Source organism: Microtus ochrogaster, unplaced genomic scaffold, assembly GCF_000317375.1.
Source record: "Microtus ochrogaster isolate Prairie Vole_2 unplaced genomic scaffold, MicOch1.0 UNK1, whole genome shotgun sequence".
In the NCBI taxonomy this organism is placed as follows: Eukaryota; Metazoa; Chordata; class Mammalia; order Rodentia; family Cricetidae; genus Microtus; species Microtus ochrogaster.
Genome location: NW_004949099.1, coordinates 32,671,996 through 32,677,336, shown reverse-complemented (window position 1 = coordinate 32,677,336; position 5,341 = coordinate 32,671,996). Strand labels below are relative to the sequence as shown.

At 41.6% G+C, this 5,341-nt stretch overlaps 1 protein-coding gene across 4 annotated transcripts in view; it reads left to right on the top strand.

Moving 5' to 3' along the window:
* Positions 1–5,341, top strand: part of LOC101983299 (ankyrin repeat domain-containing protein 26-like) — a 72,275-nt gene that overhangs the window by 23,307 nt on the left and 43,627 nt on the right. The gene's annotated exons all lie outside the window — the stretch shown is intronic.

The following is a 5,341-nucleotide window of genomic DNA, read 5'->3' as shown; positions in this document are numbered from 1 at the left end:
GGTCCTGAGTTCAATTCCCAGCAACCACATGGTGGCTCACAACCATCTGTAATGAGGTCTGGTGCCCTCTTCTGGCCTGCAGACATACACACAGACAGAACATTGTATACATAATAAATAAATAAATATTTTGGGCTGGAGAGATGGCTCAGTGGTTAAGAGCATTGCCTGCTTTTCCAGAGGTCCTGAGTTCAATTCCTGGCAACCACACGGTGGCTCACAACCATCTGTAATGAGGTCTGGTGCCCTCTTCTGGCCTGCAGACGAACACACAGACAGAATATTGTATGCATAATAAGTAAATATTTAAAAAAAAACCCACCAAGAACCACTTCCACCAAAAAAAAACAAAAAACAAAAAAACCCACAATGGACAGCATCTGAACAGCCATGGCCTCTCTGTGTTCCTGCAGACACATGCACTCGGTCCTCTCTTCCCTCCATCTCCACCACCCACCACACACACACACACACACACACACACACACACACACACACACACACACACCATAGTACATGGGTAGAGGTATCAGAGGAATGGCTTATAGAAAGTCTCTGTTCAGGCATCAGATGATATTTAATAATGTTCTCAGCCTTTGAGTTGGTGGAATCTATGGGTCTGTACATTTCAAAAAGGAGTGTCCTTGGTGGTCACAGGGGTGATGGGCCAGAGACAGAGACGGACGGTAAACAGCTGACTGTTTGGGGGCTCTGGACCTGCATCATTCCAGTTCTCTCTAATTAGTGCACTCGGTCAGCCTCGTGGAGTGTTTATCATAGCATGGCTTTTTTCTGTAACATGAGTTCATACTTTCCCATGTTGACCGAGGACCCAGGTCAGATCCTGAGGCGAGGCTGGAATGGCCATTGAGAGTGGTAAAGATAGCCCGAGATGATCTGGTTCTGACCTGTGATGTCAGGGGTTGTGCCTTTCAGTCGCAGGGATCTTTAACAGAAACGTGACTTTCCCCCTGAGAACACTAGTTGACAGTTCTCCCAGTTGGCCAAGCATCTCAGTTTCTGCATGGAAAGTCAATTATGCTTTGATGTCCTGTGCTCCTGGGAAGATGCACTTCTAGAATCTTCTAAAGATGAGGAGGAGTAGCAGAAGAGCATCTCGAGAAGAAGAGAAGTAAGTGCTCTTAACTGCTACGTTGTCTCCTCCTGCCTCATAATTATTTGGGGATAATTACATCATCTGTCCGATTATCTAGGTATTATACTACATTTTAGTTTGAGTAGCCAAGTGGAAAGTCACATTATAAAAGAAAGCCAATAACAATATCATTTGACTTTTAATTTCCCTCTACCAAAATCGTCTATTTTTGTGTACCAGATAGAAGAGGCAGAGTTAGAACTCATACGTTAAGATTTCATAGGTTTCATAGGAAGAGCCAAATCTTCTTATTTTATGTGTAGGAAGGGAAATAAATGGAATATAAACAGGAGTCACTTGGTAATAATAATAGGAATATTATTTAATTTAAAAAGTATAATTTAATAATAGGAATATTATTTAATTTAAAAAGTATAATTTATATTAAATAATGCAAGAGTTCTTGTTAGAAGATAGTGATAAAAGTGGAGTCTTTAAACATGTAAGACTTTCTTTACGTAGTTTAGTATGTCTGAATAAGTAGACAGACATTGCAAAATCTTGATTAAAGGAAGGACATCATATCTTCAGTGTGACCTTACTAAAGCCAAAACTAACATTTTTGCCATTTATGAATATATCAATAAAATTAATACCTAAATGTGTCGCGCCAACCTCGACCAGCAAGGAAAACGCAACACCGGAGCTCTTCTTGCAAGCAGTTTATTCAGGACCTTGTTCACAGCAATCCTTCTCTTTCTCTTCCTCTTTCTCTTTTTCTTTCTCGTTTTCTTCTTTCTCTTTCTCTTCTTTCTCTTTCTCTTTCTCTTTCTCTTTCTCTTTCTCTTTCTCTTTCTCTTTCTCTTTCTCTCTCTCCCCGGGCAAACCTCTCCCAGCCCTTAAAAAGGCACAGGCCGCCAACCCCGGATTGCCACGTGGGCACTGCCCATAGGTTCATGCATATGCAAGCAGCTGACGATCATTGCGTGATAATAGCATGAGTCAGGCCTTAGCCATATTAGTAGTTGATTATCACAGAGAGCACTCGCTTTCGTGATCACGGAGGGCAGAAGCCAGCACCATCAGGTGCAGCTCTCTACACATCGCCATCAGGTGCGGCTCCACGCAGCTCTCTACATAAATGTTAATTATGTAAAAGGCATAAAAAGTGAGAGAATTTTTGTTACAAGGGTTTTGAGTCAGTTACTTGAGGTAGACAGTTGTCAATGTAGCCGAAGATGAGTGTCACCCAGCTGAAGTTCTCTGGATGTGCTCTTCAAGGGTGGCACAAGTTGGAAGTGAGATAAGAGTTTTTCTCATGGTTTGAGTGCAGGAGTTGGGTACCAGTGTCTTGTGGAGTCCTCCCTTTCTAGACTGGATGATGTTTTTCCCTATTGATGGAGCTGCCTTTTTTAGCTCTCGTTCTACAAATTTCTTCTGCCCTGGAAGCTCACTTTGGAAAGATGCTAAACAATTCTGAGTTTTAAATTACCATGTTTAAAAGTCTCTTAATAATTGTATCTATTTCTTTCATTTTTATTTTTAAATACTTTTTAATTCTTTGAGAGTTTCTTTTTATGCATATGATATCTCCTAGTGTAATTTAAGACTATTCATCTTATTTAGTGGCTGAAATTTTTTTCATATACTATATTTTTTGGTCATATCCTTTCCTTTTCTTTTTACCCATTCAACTTCATGTTCTTCAAAAATAAAACAAAACAAAAACCAGCCAACGAACAAAAAGTACAAAAACCATGGAATCTGTTTTGTGTTTTTCCTGGGCATGGAGCCTGCCCTGGAGTGTGGTTGATGTACTGGTGACACCCCATTGAAGGAAACTGATTTTCCTCTTCCAGCAGGCATCGATTGCAAACAGCTCTTGGTTAGGGATGGGACTTTGTGTCCCCTTCCCCTTCTTCTTTGTTCTGGGATCTTGTCTTACTTGAACATGTGCGTGTCTTGTGCATGTTCTCAAAGTGTCTGTGGGCTCATCTGTCTGCCAGCCTTATTTATTGTGTCTGGAAGACGTTGTTTTCCTTGGAGTCATCCACCACCTCTGGCTTTTAGAATCTTCCCACCTCCTCTTCTGCACAGGTCTCTGAGCCTTGAGAGTAAGGTCTTGATAAAGACATCCCATTTAGGGCTGAGTGCTCCAAGCTAGGTCTCTGTGCTAATTCCCATCTTCTGGTCGAAGAAGCTTCTTGCTGAGGGTTAAGCAGTGCACTCATCCTCTCCGATTTTTCTTTCTTTCTTTCTTTCTTTCTTTCTTTCTTTCTTTCTTTCTTTCTTTCTTTCTTTTTCTTTTTGTTTTTTGAGACAGGGCTTCATCTGTAGCTTTGGAACCTGTCCTGGAACTAGCTCTTGTAGTCCAGGTTGGCCTCAAACTCACAGAGATCCGCCTGCCTCTGCCTCCTGAGTGCTGGGATTAAAGGCGTGCGCCACCACCGCCTAGCCTCTCCAACTTCTTGATGGCAGTCATGTTGATTGGGATGAAGTGGAATCTGAGTAGTTTCATTTAGTTTTCCCTGATGACTAGGGATGTTCAAGACTTTTAAAAAGTTATTAGCTATTTGTATTTCTTTTGAAAACTATCCATTTTATTAGCCCGTATGTTGGTTGGTAGTTTTGTTTCCTTGGTATTTAACTTCTGCAGTTCTTTGTAAATCTTCAATATTAGCCCTCTTTTTGAAGTAGTTGGTAAAGTAACCTTCATATATACCTGTTGCGGGAGCTCCTTCCGCTCCTTTAGCCAATAGCCGCTGAGATACCAGCCCATTGGGGCGTGGTCTCTCTCCCTTTAAAAAAGCGGCCACTTCCCTCTCCTCTCTGTCTTACTTCCTGCTCTGCTCCCGGCTACTAGACCCCCTTCCTGATTGCGCAGAGGGCTGTTGTCTGGGATGGTGATCTGTAAGTTTTTTCCCCTTTAAATAAATAACCATTCTATTAATCATAATTCCAAACTGGTGTGGGATTGTTTGTGACTTACGCCTTCGCCTTCATATACCAGCAGTATACACTCAGAAAAAGAAATTAAGGAAAATATCCCATTTATAATAGCTTAGAAGAATTAAGTATACATGAGATATACCTAACCGAAGATGTGAAAGGCCTTTCCAATGAGAATGTCAAGACTTTGACAAACGAAACCCAAGGAGATGCCAGATGATGGAAAGAATGTCCATGCTCCTGGACTGGCAGTATTAACATCGTGAAAATGACAGCATGACCAAAATTAACCTACAGATTAGTGCAATAACCATCAAAACCCCCATGTCATATTTCACTAACATAGAAAAAAATCTAAGAACCATAAAATACCACAAATAACCAAAACAACCCTAAGGAATTGTAATGCAGCTGAGATATCACAATATCTGATCTCAAACTATACTATAGAGCTAGAATGCTCAAGGCAGGCCTCCTGGCATAAAAACATACATGTGAGCAGTTGAGCAGACTAGAAGACCCAGGTAGACCAGCAGACTATGGCCACCTAATCTTGGACAAAGTCTAAAACATGCCGTGGGAAAAGAGGCCTTTTAACAAACGCTGTTGACAGAACTGGATGTCTGCCTGCAGAAGAGTGAGATAAGATTCGTGCCTCTCCCTGTACAGAGTCAGTTTGAGATGAGCATCAAAGGCCTTAAGAACTGGATGTCTGCCTGCAGAAGAGTGAGATAAGATTCGTGCCTCTCCCTGTACAGAGTCAGTTTGAGATGAGCATCAAAGGCCTTAAGAACTGGATGTCTGCCTGCAGAAGAGTGAGATAAGATTCGTGCCTCTCCCTGTACAGAGTCAGTTTGAAATGAGCATCAAAGGCCTTAAAACAAACCCTGAAATTCTAAGATTTTTAGAAGGAAACACAAGGGAAACCAGGTATGGTGGCCGATGCCGTTAGCCCCAGTACTCAGAGGCAGAGGCAGGCAGATCTCTGAGAATTCAAGGCCAGCCTGAGGTACGCGGTGAGTTCCAGGACAGGAATACTCAGTGAGGCCCTCTTTTGAAAAAGCAAAAACAAAAGCTGTCCAAGCAAAGACAGAAAACCTTTGAATGCTATTTTTTTTTACTGTGATATAACAATTGTTTATTGTTATTAAAGAAACACTGTTATGTAACAATGAATCGTTGTGGTATAATAAGAAATCACTGTGATGTAACCATGGAGCACTGTGATGGAACCATGGAGCACTGTGATGGAACAATGGAGCACTGTGATGGAACCATGGAGCACTGTGATGGAAC